Genomic DNA, 17,317 nt, shown 5'->3' on the forward strand with positions numbered 1-17,317 from the left:
TCAACTAATTAACACATACACTGTCTCATATCATTGAGCACCAACAATACGGCTACTTGCAAATCAGAACATTTTGCCTTTTAACTGCTTTGTTGTGATATCTACTGGGTTGTCTCCGAGTGCTTAGGGTTGGGTTGCCTCACAGATGGGAGTTACGGTATACCAGCCAGGGGCTGTGGTGACAGAGATCGAGAAGGCTGCTTCAAGAGCCTTGAGCAACAGGGCCCGTGGAAGTCGTTGTCTCTGCCTTCGTGATCATCCCAGATGGGATACATCTGAAGAGAGTTCTAACCTGGAGAAAGCAAAAAGGTAGATCTTTGCGGGCTTGACGTGTGGGGACAGTTTCTCCTTTTCTCTTCTGATCTGATATTTGAAATTAGGGTGGAAACAAGAGAATACCAGAATATGCAGGAAACCCAGCCAGAAACATGCCTGATAGGTTGTATATTCTGTCCATGGGAGTCTTCGTGCTGCCCTCGGGGGGTAACGGACTTGTCCTTGACACATTGGCCTCTGAATCTAGACTAGAAGGATCATCACCAAAATTTGCTGGTTTGAGGAGTAGGAGTCCAGTGGACTTTGAGAGCCTCATGAAGGAAGCAGAAGCTGCTCGAGTCCCCACAATACATACTCATACATTTATATGAATATTATACATATGGAAAAATGTATACCAGGCAGGTTTCTGAATAGTCTATTCTTACTGTTGGAATTAGGAATATTAAAATGAAGATAAAATGAGCTAAAATTTCCAAATTCTATGGGAAAAGTTAATTTGTAACACGTTGAAAATAGATACTCAAATAAGATTCTAGAATCTCTTCCCCAGAACTAAAAACAAAACAACATCCAAATCTGATCCCCAATAAATTCATTTGAAGCAGGTGCTTTTGTCAAATAGTAAATCCATAAACAAATATTTCAATGTATGAAGATTCAGAAAACATACACATATTATAAGAATTTTTTAAAAATATTTTATTTACTAAGAATTTTTTAAAATTTGGTTTGATTCTCTCACTGCTCCATTTTTGTTTTTGGCTACCATTTTATTCAGCAAATATATTCCAGAGTAACGTAAAATATGTCCAGTTAGTTCATGAGTTTCTTGAAACAGTTGGTGTCTAAATAACTTTATTCTTGGCAGAAGTGACTTCCTGTTTTAAAAGAAAATAACTTAAAAGGTCTTTTAAGGAAGGCTCATAAGTCTTCTTGGAAATCAAGTGTTTCTTACAAAACATTTTGATGTGTTTAGTACAGAGGAATTAGGAACATATGGGTTACATTTTCCTTAAAATGCACATGGTTTTTAAAAATTAAAGGGTAATGTTCTTGGCAAAATAGGTTTTGCCAAACCCAAACTGCTTAAAAAATTGTTCAAGATGTTCAGCAAGGCCAAAGGGCCCGAGGCTTCCACAGTCCTAATAATAGAATCAATCAGGAAAACCAGAATGAAGTCACTAAACTCATTTTAACAATCTCCTGAAAAAAACCAACAAAAATAAATCTCAATGTAGTAACAATCACAAGCAATTAGAATATAATAACTTTTATGCTCATATTGAATAAAACCCCAAGCTGGTAGTTAAAATCAGGCTGGAGAGTCTGGAAAGTTGGCAGGGTCCTTTGCTTGACTGAAATAATTGATTACATCTATAAAAATGGCGAAGAGACTAGAAGGGATTGCACAGATAAAGCACTTACCAGAAACAATTTAAGAATTTTACTCTGGTTGCTTAAAGAATGGAGGTCTGTGTGATTGTTAAAAACCCACACATTCTTTCATAAAAAGATGTAGGCAGAGGCAATGACCACAAACATTTCATTAACCTGGTATTGAGCACTACTTGTCTTATCTGGAAAAGAGTCTATTACAGCGCTCAGTGCTGTTCCCAGGCATGATGGGATGGGACAGTCCAGGACATCGGACCTGAGGCTGTCTGTGGATATGGTCAGAATCAATGGGGGGTAATGTCAACTGTCAGCAAACAAACATAAGGGGAATCCGAGTCTCTGCTTGTCAATATCTGTTTCTCAAAAGTACTTCTATTAAAAGGATATTTTGGTCTTGCACATAGTAGGGATCTGTTAGACATGTATTGATTGGATTTGGTTTCTTTGCATGAAAGTATTTTCATATTCTCTTTCAAGTTCCTCATTTTCTGTGCACAACCTGCCTCTGGGCATTATGAATAAGCCTTCAGGGTTCCCCCCACCCCAAGGTTCACTCCCTGGTGTTTTTTCCCCCTAAGTTTCACTCCTTGACCTTTTAAAAGAAAAAAAAATACCGCATGGCCTTAAAATAATAATAAAAAAATCATATTCTTCTCAGACTCAGACTTTACATAATCACCTCCAGCTAAAGATACAAGCATTATGCTTACCGGTCGGACCAGTTGAGCCAACAGTGAAAAGGTTCTGGAATTCTTCCAATCTCCTCTTCTCTCCTCAAGATGCATGGCATTGTCGCCAGTGGAGAAGAATTCTAATTACTAGACAACTTGGGACTAGGGCAGGCCAAATCAGCAGACTTTTGCGTAGGATGTAGAATTTGTAGAGAGGCAAACGTGCTCATACAAATAAAATCAGAGTCATTTCTTTTTTGTTGTACGAGTTCTTTAGGAAACAGTATACTCTGAAAGGGGACAAGAGTGAGGCACTGTAAGTCAGAGAGGAGGATTTGGGAGGGTGTCTAGGTTGAGCCGTAGGGGTTGTGGTTGTGAGAATTACTGTGTGTATGCAAGGTGGATGGTATTACCTGGACTTTGATCTAAATCTAAGTGGGTAAGGAATTGTCTGTGTGTGAGTGTGTGAAGGGGAGGAATTTGGCTTTGTCAGAATTGGGTGATGGTGAGGAAAAAAGAGCTTATCTCAAAGGGCACTAAAAAGATATATTTCAAGGCTATGGATTCATTACTAAAAAGTGATTTAAAAGGAGTGATCTAGTTCCGTTGATTAAAGATTTCTAAGGGGAATTAACCTTCAGATGTCAAAGAAAAAATATTTTAATTAGAATATTTCCAGAAGTCCCTCTCAGTGATACTGACACAAACTTTTTATTCACTATCTTGTCCTTCCTGCCCTACTGCGTCAGACTCTACCCTACTTTACCTTTCTCAGTTTAAATCTTGGTCATAACTCCTTAATATGATTTCATTCTTACCAATGTCTTTATCCACTGTTTGCAAAAAACAGTTCTCTGTGAATCTTTCTTTGAAAATCCAAGCCCACTGTTTCCTCCCTCAATTTTCTAAACTCATAATACTTTTATCTTTTCTATGGTTTATATAGCTATGCCGATATATTACATGCATGGTTTAAATTGTCTCCTTGTCCCCAATTAGATTATAAATCACTTGAGGGAAGAGACTATATGCTGTATATTTCTCTGTATTTCTTGCAGTGCCCAGAACCTCCTGTATAAGAAGTACTCAGTGAATAATTCTTGAGTGAATTAATCAAAATCAAGTTCATGCATAAAAATGTGCACATACGACCCTTGTATGGAGGGACAAAAAAATAATAGAAGGCTTTAAAACTTTTAGAAAGGTTTTTCTTCTGTTGCCCCAGAAATACTTTGTTGAAATTCTTCATACTGAGTGTAGTCCTATTATTTCTTGATTTCTTAGGGAAGTTAGGTTTTTCTGGTGAGTATTAATTCTGATCAACGGCTCAGGTGTGTGAGATACATAATATTCTTTTTATTCTACAAGTGAATGTGATTTTTTTTTGAAAGCCAGTTTCAACAGGGCAACAGATTTAATTGCAGTTTGTTTGGGGTTTCTCTACACTCAGTTTTCCCTGGAGTTGTATCTGACTCTAGAGATCTTAAATAGCTCTACGACTGTAAGTGGAATTGGCCCTTGGCCATTAATTGTGGGAGGGTGTCACAGCTGAGATATCTTTTCCTGTCTACCTTATCTCATTTGGTCTTGTGCTCTTTCTTCTCACGCTGTGCCATCTTTAGGGTTAGAGGTTTATTCTGCTGTTTCTCTCCATGTTGGGTCACAGAAATCTCTGAGAGGCTGATCTGATCTCATCACCCTAAATTTGTTAGGGTTTCCATCTCTGGGTGAGACCACCTCTTCAGGATTCTTCCTAAGGACAACGATCCTGGAATTCTTTTTGGAACCCACCAAAACATCTTTCATAATTCCTCTTGGAACAGTCTCCCTTACAGCCAAAATGAACTCTGAACTAATAACAAATAGTAGGGGCTTAAACTAGAAAGAACTATATAAAATATGGTTACATTTTAGTATAATTAAACTTAGTATAATTTTATATATTTATATATAAATATATATAAGTATATATATAGTATATTTATACTAATATTAGTATATTAGTGTAATATCTTTTCATAAGCAATAATTGCTAGCTAAAATTATTTAAACCAAAGTGATAGCTTCTTCTTTTTAAAATGATTTTTGTTGGGGCGCCTGGGTGGCTCAGTGGGTTAAATCCAGGGTCCTGGGATCAAGCCCCGCATCGGGCTCTCTGCTCAGTGGGGAGCCTGCTCCCCCCTCTCTCTGCCTGCCTCTCTGCCTACTTGTGATCAGTCTCTGCCAAATAAATAAATAAAATCTTTAAAAAATAAATTTAAAAAAATTCCTTTTGTTTTTTAATGGCTTCTGTTAGAATTAACCTCAGAATTATCTCAAACTTATGTGCTCAGAAACATGCAAAATACAAAAAAAATATGGCAGAATACCTGAGTCATGTCTGTCAAGTTTACTATGTGGTGTACCAAATTCTCTACTCAAACTACTAAACATAATATTATTGTCACAATATGATATGAGATCCCAAAACAATGACTGTCCAACATATTTCTGTAAATGGGGATGGGGAAGACATAAGGAAAACAAAGATGTCCTGAATATTAAAAAATTTCCAGTTACGAGGCATTTGAGATAGTGTAGACAAAATGTAGTATGATGCATGACTAGAATTAAAGTAACTATTTTTCTTGTGTGCCTGCGTGGCTCAGTTGGTTAAGCAGCCCACTCTTGATTTCAGCTCAGGTCGTGATCTCGGAGTTGTGGGATCCAGCCCCACATCAGGCTCGTGCTTAGTTGGGAGTGTGCTTGAGGATTCTCTCCCTCCTACCCTCCCCCTCACTCGCGTGCTGTTACTCTTTCTCAAATAAATAAATCAATCTTTTCAAAAAGTGACAGTTTTTCTTACAGGAAATATATTCAAACATAGACTTGTTAAAATCATGAACTTAGATGTATAGGAGTTACCTCTGTCCAAATATAATTTTATTAATGGATCCTCAAATATGATGGTCAAAACACTCACGTTTCCCGACACTGGCACTGTGAGAAAGTTCCCAAGGCCTCTGACTTGAGTAAAATACTTAAGTCTTTCAAGGTTTTTTTTTTTTGCCAGCTTCACAGATGCTTTGAATATGCCTGTCCTCTCCTGCTTCTGTTTGGTCTAACCAATCTGCTAATGGAAAGGAGTCAGAAATATTACTCAGTGTTTGTTATTTGTATATATATTTAAGGATTTTCTGGGATGCTGAAGAGCAAGAATGCCATCCGAGAAAGTGAACCCTGAGAAAGCTGGGAGGAAAGGTAGGATTTAGGTTGAGAATATTTTAAGAGTTCCGAACGTGAAGCCCCAATTATTTAAACCTGTAATGTTTGTTGCCTCTATTTAACTGTGTAATTAGATCAAGGGACAAAGTTAAAGGTTCCTGCCCCTCTCGAGTTTAAGCGTCTGCTGTTTATATTAGTTAGAAGTTTTTTTTAGCTGTAAGGGAATAAAATGCAACTCGTGCTGATTGAATAAAAACAAATAAAAGCTCTGTAGGTGTCTGTGGGGGTGGGGGAGGGCTCGTCGGCGGCACACACGACCACAGTGCCAAGGCCAGTCTGTATTCAGGCATGGCTGGATCCAAAGATGAAGGCAATATTAAAAGCATCAGTGGCTCTCTCTCCACTGTATGGAGAAACCACTATATGGTTCCGTTTTTTTGTGTCACGCTCTCCTTATGAAACGGCTACTCTCCGCTCATATCCTGAAAGCTTAGTAATGCCTAGTAGAAAAAGGAAACCAGCAAAAGTTCTGGGGTTCAGTTGTACTGGAACAAATTCATTCTGTCCCTATCTCCAAACCACTGTGGACAAAGGGCTAGATTTTATTGGTTGGGTCTGGGTCATGGTTTTTGTAGCTGGTGGAAAAAATATATTATTGGAAGGAAGAATAACTGAACCACCAAAGATAAGAAATGCCTACTGTGTGTGTTTGTAAGTTACATGAAACAGTAACAGTTTTCTTATTGACCATCTTCACATGTCTATTAATAAAATTAAAAAAAAGTCACTAAGAGATAACAGACCAGAATCCAAGTGCCAAAACTATTATTCAGTTGTTACAAGAGAAGTACACTTTGAAAACCATAAAGTGCTATATTCATATATAGATATATATGAATATATATATGTTTTTAGTTCTTTCCCTGCTATTAATTTTTATGTCACTGTAATAAATTCAAGTAATCATGAGATGATGTCTCTCTCCTGATTATCTGATACTTTGCAGAAAACACACCCCCATATTTGAAATAAAAGGATGATTATTGTATGTCTTACAATAGTGTTTAAACAGAATTTTAAAGGAGACAGATAATGAATCCTGCAACACTGTATTACTTCAGACTTTGCAATATATTCAAGGAAAAATCTTGTCTCTAAAATACCCTTCTGTCTTATTCTATAACCGAGACTGAGTCACCTGTGTAAACATGCTATTTACTGTTTTAGAAGTATGTGAAATACATGTATAAATATATAAATATAGCAAATGAATATAGAACAATATATTGTTGAATTTCTACTATGTATATAGAGAGAGGGCATATTATATTTCTGTCAAATTTGGAAAACATAGCATTAGTTTTGGAAGAAAATACGTTTTGTTTGATTTTTTGTTACTAGTGCTTAATAAAGAAAAGCTGACTGTGGCCCAATCCCCACTCTGTTGCTAGTTAACTGTCACCTTGAATCAAGTCACTTAATCTTCTTAGACCTACTTTCCTAATCTGGAAGTTAAAGATATTTGATTAGATGCTATGTAAGGCTGCTGCCAGCCCTAAAATTTTATAATTTATGCAAGCTCTGATAATGCCAAATAACAAAATATGTATTTTGGAAGTGAACTAGTCAAACCGCCAAAGACCACCGGTACGTTTTTAAAAATGGTGTCCCTGCATTCCTAGGGTTACTTGATTCTGTAGAAACCGAGGGTCACTTCCGTTGGAATGCTTCAATTCTCAGATGTTCCCGGAGCTCCCACATGATTTTTAGACAGGAAGTTTGATTCAGCTTTTCTTTCCAGAAGAAATAAGCTTCAAGGGCAGAAACAGATTACAAGGGGATTGCATCGTGATCCATTCAAAATGTTTCAAAGCCCGTGGTTGGTTTTTGGGAATTCCACTATATTGACTTGGCCCATCTGCTGCGAGCTACTTCCTCTGTAGCTCTGTCCTCTTTTTCTGTTGCCACCTTCTGCTTCCTCCAAGGACAGGACTGCAGATCTGCTCTCTCCTTTTACTGTTTTCACAACCTAATTGACTCTACATGCTGTTATCCAGGCATGGCCCTTTGAGGACATTTCCCAACTGGAAACAAACAAACAAACAAACAAACAGACAAAAACCAAAAACCCCACAAATCAACAACCACAAAAAAACCAATAATAAGAATGGCTGCAAAATATAATTAATTTTTCTGACTATTAATGCAGGAGGAAAATGTCTAATGGGTAGCAGATTTCTTCCTATTTGAATAGCGTGACCGTGACCAATTCAAAAGGAAACCCCCAGCTGAAGTTGTGTTTCCGTAGTTCCCCTGCATCAGGACAGAGCTCGGGTCTGGGGGATGCTTGCCTGGTGTTCTACGCATGGAAAGAGAAGTGATATGCACACAGGGAGGGTGTTCAGTTATCACAAGAGAGAAGAGTTCTTTAAAACAATATTAAGAATAAGGCAGCAAGACTCCGCCCATCTCGCAAACCGTTAAATATTTCTGTCTGCCAGCATCCCTTTATTTCTTTGAAGCTTTCTTTTACTTACTACAGTAGAGTAATTAGAGAGTACTTTTTCATCTTTACTTACACACATACACACACACACACACATACATATGCACACCCTGACGTGTTTTGCTCTCACATGTGCTTGCTAGAACCTTCCTTCTGAGGTCATAGACGAACCTCTTCTAGGAAAGCTCTTAGGGGCAGGTGGCAAGCACTGAATCCTTTGAGCCCTTCTGCTTCTGAATCTCTGCTTTTCAAATGTTTCCCTAATGTATATAAGGAAGTTTCACCCATGACTTTGGGCTGATTAGATTTTACAAAGAAACTTCCTCCCTGTGGGCAATTAAAAATGGAATAAAACTCCCTTCATCTGGTAGATAGGCAGTTGCAATTTTTGCTTCCTATTATGGCATTTTCTCATTTACCTGATTATATTTCTCTGTGAAAGGTAAAAATCATGCATTTTTAAAAAGTTAAATACAAAGAAGTTAACCCCTCTGGACAAATATATATATTTGATATGACATACATCTCATAAAAACTACTGAGAGATCTCTTTTTCAAATTATGATCATTACCATAATTACATTGATAATATTTATTTTATTTTTTTAAAAAGCCCGACAATGCCATTTCTTCTTTGTATTATTATGTTATATTAGTCACCATACAGTACATCATTAGTTTTTAATGTAGTCTTCCATGATTCATTGTTTGCGCATAACACTCAGTGCTCCATGAAATCTGTGCCCTCCTTGATACCCATCACTGGGCTTACCCATTTTCTGACACTTCTCCCCTCTAAACCCCTCAGTTTATTTTTCAGGGTCCGTGGTCTCTCATGGTTCCTCTCCCCTTCCTTTCTCTTGTTTCTCTCCAAGCTGCTAAAAAGATTGAAACCATCACCACCTCAATCACCACAGAAAAAATTCCCGGTAGACAAAAACTTCTTCTCTCCTAGAATATTGTAGCCATTGCATTAATATTCACTATACTATTGTTTTCTAATGTATAGATTTAATTCAATCAGTATTTTTTGTGGGAAGAAATAAAAAAAGAAAACAAGAGAGCAATTTAAGATAAAGAAGTAATGGGTAGAGGAGATATGATTTTTTCTTTTACATTGTTGAGTAAGCCACAGAACTTTTAAAAAAATTTTTATAATTTTTTATTTTTTTATAAACATATAATGTAATATTAGCCGCAGGGGTATAGGTTTACAAACTTCACAGCACTCACCATAGCACACACCCTCCCCAATGTCCATAACCCCACCACCCTCTTCCTACCCCACTTCTCCCGGCAACCCTCAGTTTGTTTTGTGAGATTAAGAGTCTCTTATGGATTGTCTCCCTCTTTATCCCATCTTGTTTCATTTATTTTTTTCCTACCCACCAAACCCCCTCCAATGCATCTCCACTTCCTCATATCAGGGAGATCATATGATAGTTGTCTTTTTCTGGTTGACTTATTTCGCTAAGCATAATACCCTCTAGTTCCATCCACATCGTCACAAATGGTAAGATTTCATTTCTTTTGATGGCTGTATAGTATTCCATTGTGTATATATACCACATCTTCTTGATCCATTCATCTGTTGATGGACATCAAAGTTCTTTCCATAGTTTGGCTATTGCAGACATTGATGCTATAAACATTTGGGTGCACGTGCCCCTTTGGATCACTCCGTTTGTATCTTTAGGGTAAATACCCAGTAGTGCAATTGCTGGGTCATAGGGCAGTTCTATTTTCAACATTTTGAGGAACCTCCATGCTGTTTTCCAGAGTGGCTGCACCAGCTTGCATACCCACCAACAGTGTAGGAGGGTTTCCCTTTCTCTGCATCCTCACCAGCATCTGTCATTTCCTGACTTGTTCATTTTAGCCGTTCTGACTGGTGTGAGGTGGTATCTCATTGTGGTTTTGATTTGTATTTCCCTGATGCCGAGTGATGTGGAGCACTTTTTCATGTGTCTGTTGGCCATCTGGATGTCTTCTTTGCAGAAATGTCTAAGCCACAGAACTTTTATACTTGATTATTTATGATCTACAATAGATATGTGTTGATCCCTAAAACATGTCATGTGATGATGGTGGCAAATCTGACTTTTGTCATTAGACAAGATAATCAGGCCCACATTATTAATTGCTATGCTTATTCCAAGAGGGAACATGAGTTCAACACATCTTATGGTGGGAGAAAGAGGCCCCTAAGGATGCTATCTATTGCTCTCAAGGAGAGACTCCCGCTTTTCCGCCACCCATGTGTATTCAGGTGTCTGAGAGTGGGTCTAGGTTACGTAAATAAGTAAAATGCAAGGTCATTTCCGGTGGAAGAAAAATAGACTAACGGAAAAGGTCAGGGGAAGCTCCAGGCTGTGTCTCAGATTATCTAGGACACAATTGCCAACTTTCTTCAGGGTCCTGATGTACTTTAGTGTGGCAACGTTTTAACAGAACAAATTATACCTATAAAATTTGCTTAGAAGGTCAAGCTACAGCACATTTGGTTTGGTAACTGTAAGTAGTGCATTTTTCACCAGCAGGTGGAGGACACTACTACAGAAGTGCCAAGATGCCTACTTTTGGCAGCTGGCTGAAGATCAACCTGTTTTTGTTGATATGTACTTGATGAACAGTTTTCTCTGCTACCCAAGACACTAAATTTGGGGTTTTCAAATTTCCAAAATGATCTCTATGATGTCTGCCAAGGCAGTGACATTGATTCTAATGATGAAATGAAGGAAATGGCTGCACTTGGGTGGGGGTTGTTGGATGGACAATGGCTCTACCCCTACTTGCCTCCCTGAGTTACAAGACAAAGACTTTCGTGTAAATGCAGGCAAGTCAGAGTAGACACTATACATCCATGAATGATGGATGCAGTGGCTAGAATTTGTGGGTTTGTACACTGTGTGTGGTTCTGACCCTCCACCAGGACGACCATGAGAGTCCACAGTGAGAAAAGTCAAGAAATGAGCATTGTTTTCATGTTTAACCAGAGAAAAAAAAGCATCAAGAAAACATGCTTTTTAGCTTTAAAACAAAACAGAAAAAAAATAAAAAAAGGCATTCAGTTGCCAAACTTGGGATATATTTATACTTTAAAAAAGTATGTTGGTTGATATTTACCTGCAGTCAACAAAATATTAGAGCATTAGCATTTTTAAGGGCCAATAAATAGCTTTAAAGGTGAAATTTTTTCAGTTAATATACTTCAATTAAAGTTTCAGTTTTCATCATATTGGGCAAATTAAAAATGATCTTGGCTGATGCTTTCTATTCACATTAACAAAAACCACATTAACACAATAAACACCATAAGTACTAAATACCAGGGAACTGGCCTAATGAGTACACAGTCCAAGACTCAAAGTCAGCTTGCTCTGATTTCAAAATAAATCTTCCCATCATACTATACACATGTGTGCAGACGTGTGTAGTGCATAGTACATGCTGCTGAAGTTGACTGGCTAATACTTTATTTTAAATTTTTGCATTTCCATTTATGTGTGATGTTAATTTATAACTTTCTTTTGTGTTATCCTTCTGACTTGCTATCACGTTTGTGTTAGGCCTCTAACAGTTTTGTAGATGATTTCCTTCTTATTAGTTTTCTATGACATTCATTTTGACTTACATAGAATTTATTATTTTATTCTTAGGTTTGTCACTTTTATATTATTATTCTTTTTCTAGCTTTTGAATTGAAAGTTGCATTACTCTTTCTCAGTCCTCATTCTTCTTCTTTTTTTTTTTTTTAAGATGTTATTTTTTGAGAGAGAGTAAGCATGTGCTGATGGGGGTGAGGAGTGGCAGGGAGACTTCCTGCTGAGCAGAGATCCTGATGCAAGGTTAGATCCCAGGACCCTAAGATTTTGACCTGAGCTGAAGTCAGTTGCTTAAATGACTGACCCAACCATGTGTCCCTTTTTTTTTTTTTTTTAATATTTTTGAAGTTATAAATTTATTACTAGATATTACTTTAGCTGCATTTCACAGGTTTTAAAATAAATAAGTTCATTGTTCGGTTTCATTTATTTCGAGTAGGAACTGCTTTATAATTTCCATTTCTATTTTCTTTTAAAAATGAGGAGATATTTAAATGTGCCTGTTTAGGATGTCTGGGTGGCTCCATTGATTGAGTATTGAATTTTGATTTTGTTTCAGGTCGTGATCTCAGGGTCCTAAGATCGAGCCCTAAGCCAAGGAGTCTGCTTGAGATTCTCTCTCTCCCTCTCCCTCAACTCCCCCCCCTCACTCTCTCACTCAATCTAAATAAGTAATTAAAATCTTTAAAAAAATGTGTCTGTTTAAATTTTTAAATATTTGGGAACCTTTGTTTTTTCATTGCTGAAATCCATTTTGTTTCTTTGTCAGAGGATATAATCTCTGTGATATTGTTTTTTTCCAAATGTATGAGTCATGGGTTCTATAAACGTTCCATGAGAATTTGATAATAATGCATATTTTTATGATAATTTCAGAATTTATTTAAAACTAACATATGTAAAAATTTTCATTACAAATAAATTTTTTACAAGCAAATTTATTTGTAAGTAAATGTAATACATTTATTACAAATTTACTTGTAAATAAATGTAATTATTATAAATAAATTATAAATATTTATAATTTTATTCTTATTTTATTTATAATTCTAGCCTCTGCAGTCTTAACTTTCTTTGCTTCTGAGAGATATATACTAAAAACCCCACTCTGATTTTGTTATTGTATTTTCCTTCATAATTCTTTTAATTTTTGCTTTATATTTTTCAAAGTCATGTTGTTAAATGCGTAAAGCATGTAGTATTACTTATTTTGCATCAGTGTTTTCTTAACAATAAATTATACTTCAATGATTTTATAATCTGGTGACAAGAGGTTAGAATTAGTAGTTATATTTAACTGGAATTATTCTGAATTTGCCTGATAAGTCTTTTCCCATTTCCATATTTTCAGTCTTTCATTCTGACTTTAAATTGTTAAATATTTAATCTAATCTGATAGTAGATGGGTTGTCTTCTTTTACCTTAATCCTAATTATTGCTGTATTAGGTTTCTTCCATTTTATATTTTCTTTGCCTCTTTTCCTCTCCTTTTTCTGACTCATGTTAGTTTCATGAAGTTTTGCATTTTCTTTTTTCCCCATTCTGTAATAGTTGAAAGCTATTAGTTGTATCTGTATCTTTTTTTGCATTTTGTTTATTGCTTATCTTTAATTGTTAACACATACACTCAACAATGAAATCTTTTGACAAATTCCAAACTTGTTCAATAGTTCTAATCACTTATCAACCCAAAAAGGACCTTAGCATCCTTTGGCTATCTATTAAGCTACCTTTCCCCATTTTGTACTACTATTTAGCATCTTTTTAAATTAAAAAATATAAGCATATACCATGATTCCATTTATCAAACTTGTCAGCCTATTATGTCAAGATTTGTCCTCATTTTTGTTCTTTTTTTTTTTTTAATATTTTATTTATTTATTTGACAGAGATCACAAGTAACCAGAAAGGCAGGCAGAGAGAGAGAGGAGGAAGCAGGCTCTTTACTGAGCAGAGAGCCGTATGTGGGGCTTGATCCCAAGACCCTGAGATCATAACCTGAGCCGAAGGCAGAGGCTTTAACCCACTGAGCCACCCAGGCGCCCCTCATCTTTGTTTTTTACATCCTTTTTAAAAATCTGTATTAACTTGGCTCTAGAGTATTCGTTAGCAATGAGGGTTTACGGGCAGTAGCTTTCCTTTTATATATCAGAATGACTTATTTGGGGCTCATTTTTAGCAAGTAAATAAGTAATTGGCTTTTGAGCCAATGCGTGTCTCTCTGTTTTGTTATTGTATTTTCTCTATCATTGACATAGGCTTGGAAGAGTGGAGGTTTATCAATATTTATTATTTTATACATATCTTATATTACATCTATTAATTATTTTAGGAGCTTAACATTTACCAACCTCACATCTGAGCATCAAAAATGCTCAAAATTTGGAAAATAACCTTTTAAGCAGATAAGCTTACCACTATAAGGGTAACAGTCCCTCCAAATTGTAATATTTAGAGATTGGCATAGGTTAAAATAAACAATTAAAAAATTTTTTAATTTAAAACTTTAAATCGTTTTTTCTTGACATACTTCTTGGTAAGCTCTATCCCATCTTTACAAATTATCATATATTTGCTTTCTAGTCCTCAGGAGTTTCATTGCTGTGATATTTAGTGGCGGGTAGGGGGAGAAGTCAATGTCCCTGTGATTATATCACATTAAGTAATCTTAATGACAAAGTGAATGTGCTCGTTAAAATTATGAAGAAAAAAGTGAAATAACTGAAAAAGTGGTGAGAATATATATTTTTATTGAGCGGTTGGGCATGAGGCTTAACTTATTCATGAAATTTGCGTAGTTTTAGAATACTTTAAGTCGACAAGGCAAATATGTCAGGTTAACTTACATATTTATGTCCACATAATATAAATTAAAAAGCCCTCCATCCTCTGATATATAAACATAGATTTTGGGGTGCCTGGGTGGCTCAGTCAGTTTAGTGGCTGCCTTCAGCTCAGGTCATGATCTCGGGGTCCTGAGATCAGGCCCCACATTGGGGTCCCTGCTCAGCTGGGAGCCTGCTTCTTCCTCTTCCTCTATAGAACCCCTGCTTGTGCTCTCTCTGTCAAATAAATAAATAAAATCTTTAAAAAGATAAATAAACAGATTTCATGGTATAGAAAAATGTCATGTGATGACATTAATTTAAATGCTGCATCTGAATTAAGTCAAGGAATGAATTTTTAAGCATTGTTTGGATTCCTTAGATGAGGAGGTGGATGTGGAGGCTTCTGTGGGTGAGGAAGATAACATGTGATCCACTGAGCTTGAGCACTTTAATCTCACTCTGATTTTTCTGCACTACCAGTAGCCCCTCAAACCACAAACTACTAAGGTTTTAGATCTAAACTCTAAAACTCTGACCATTTTAAAATAACTTACTCGGTCTTTTTGCTATTAAGTTGTAAGAGTTCCTTATATATTTTGTAACTCAACACTTATCAGATATGTGGTTTACAAATATTTTCTCCCATTCCGCAGGTTATTTTTTCACTCTGTCAATGGGCTAAAGAGCTGAACAGACATTTCTCCAAAGAAGATACACAGATGATTAAAAGGTATTTAAAAGATGCTTAGTGTCACTAATTGTAAGGCAAATGCCAATCAAAACCACAATGAGATACTTTCCCCTCCACCCCCCCACAAAAAGACAAATGTTGGCAAGAATGTGAAGAAATTGGAACTTCTGTAAACTATTGGTGGGAATGCAAAATGACATAGCAGCTGTAGAAAATCATATGTAGGTACCTCAAAATAAGAAAAATAGAACTACCATATGATTGAAAAATTCCACTTCTGGATGTTTATCTGAAAGAATTGATATTGTATCTTGAAGAGATACCTATATCCCAAAGTTCATTGTAGCACTATTCATTGCCAAGATGTAGAAGCAACCTAAATGTCCATCTACAGATGAATGAGTGAAAAAATATGGTATATTCATGTAATGGAGTATTATTCAGCCTTTAAAAGGAAGAAGTCCTAATAACATGCCACAACATGGGTAAACCTTGAGGACTATTATCCATAGTGAGATAGGTTAGTTTCAGAAAGATGCATACTGAATAATCCAACTTATATGAGGTATCTAAAATAGTCAAATATATAGAATCAAAGAGTTGAATGGTGGTTTCCAGGGGCTTGGGCAGGATGGGAAATGAGAAGTTGTTATTCAACTGGAATAAAGCTTCAGTTAAGCAAGTTGAGTGAGTTTTTTAGATCTGCTATAAAACATATATCTATAATTAAATAATACTATATTTTATACTTAAAATTTAAGGTGGTATATCTTATGTTTTTTGTTCTTAGCACAACAACATAAAAATGAAAAAATAATATTATCTTTCTTACAAAGTAATTTATCAAATGAGATTAATAGTATAGTTCCTGGTTCATATATTACTAAATAATTTAAAAGACAAGTCTGTCTTCAACAAAGGTGTTAGGAAAACTGCACAGCAACATGCAAAAGAATGAAACTGGACCATTTTCTTACACTATACACACACATACAAAAAAAAATGGATAAAATAACTAAATGTGAGACAGGAAACTGTCAAAATCCTAGAGAAAAACACAGACAGTAACTTCTTTGACATTGGCCATATAAACTTCTTACTAAATACATTATTCATCCCAAAGGAACTACTGGGATTTCATCAAGATAAAAAGCTTCTGCATAGTGAGGGAAAGAATCAACAAAACTAAAAGGCAACCTTCAGAATGAGGGAAGATATTTGTAAATGACATATCCTATAAAGGATTAGTATCCAAAATCTATGAAGAATTTATGAATCTCAACACCTGAAAACCAAATAATCAAGATAAGAAATGGACAGAAGACATGAATAGACATATTTCAAAAGATGGCACATGGTTGGCCAACAGACACATGAAAAGATGCTCAACATCACTCATCATCAGGGAAATACAAATCAAAACTACAGTGAGATACCACCTCACACCTATCAGAACGGCTAAAATTAACAAAACAGGAAATAACAGATGTTGGCCAGAATGCAGGGAAGGGGGGATCCTCTTACACTCTTGATGGGAATGCAAACTGGTGCAGTCGCTCTGGAAAACAGTAAGGGGATTCCTCAAAAGGTTAAAAATAGAACTAGTCTGTGATCCAGCAATTGTACTACTAAGTACTTACACAAAGGATACAAAGATACTGATTTGAAGGGATACATGCACCCTGATTTTTAGAGTAGCACTATCAACTATAACTAAATTATGGAAAGAACTAAAATGTCCATCAACTGATGAATGGGTAAAGAAGATGTGGTACACACACACACACACACAGATATATATATATAGATATATATCTATATATATAATCTATATATATATGATGGAATATTACTCAACCATCAAAAGAATGAAATCTTGCCATTTGCAATGATGTGGATGGAGCTAGAGTGTATTATGCTAAGTGAACTAAATCACTCAGAGAAAGAGAAATACCATATGATTTCATTCACATGTGGAGTTTAAGAAATAAAACAAATTAACACAGAGGGAAAAAAAGAGGGAAGCAAATCATCAAACACTCTTACAAATTGAGGGTTGCTGGAGGGGAGGTGGGTTGGAGGATGGGCTAGATGGGTGATGGGTATTAAGGAAGGCTGGTGTGATGAGCACTGGGTGC

At 36.0% G+C, this 17,317-nt stretch overlaps 1 long non-coding RNA gene across 1 annotated transcript in view; it reads right to left on the reverse strand.

Moving 5' to 3' along the window:
• Positions 1-1,015: 1,015 nt before the first annotated feature.
• LOC309864408 overlaps positions 1,016-17,317 on the reverse strand; it is a 29,260-nt gene continuing 12,958 nt past the window's right edge. The window contains exons 2-3 of the long non-coding RNA XR_014311508.1: positions 2,385-2,635; positions 1,016-1,482 (exon numbers count right to left, since the gene is read on the reverse strand). This is a non-coding gene — a long non-coding RNA (uncharacterized lncRNA). The remainder of the gene's footprint in view (positions 1,483-2,384; positions 2,636-17,317) is intronic.

Source organism: Mustela nivalis, assembly GCF_964662115.1.
Source record: "Mustela nivalis genome assembly, chromosome: 5".
Classification (NCBI taxonomy): Eukaryota; Metazoa; Chordata; class Mammalia; order Carnivora; family Mustelidae; genus Mustela; species Mustela nivalis.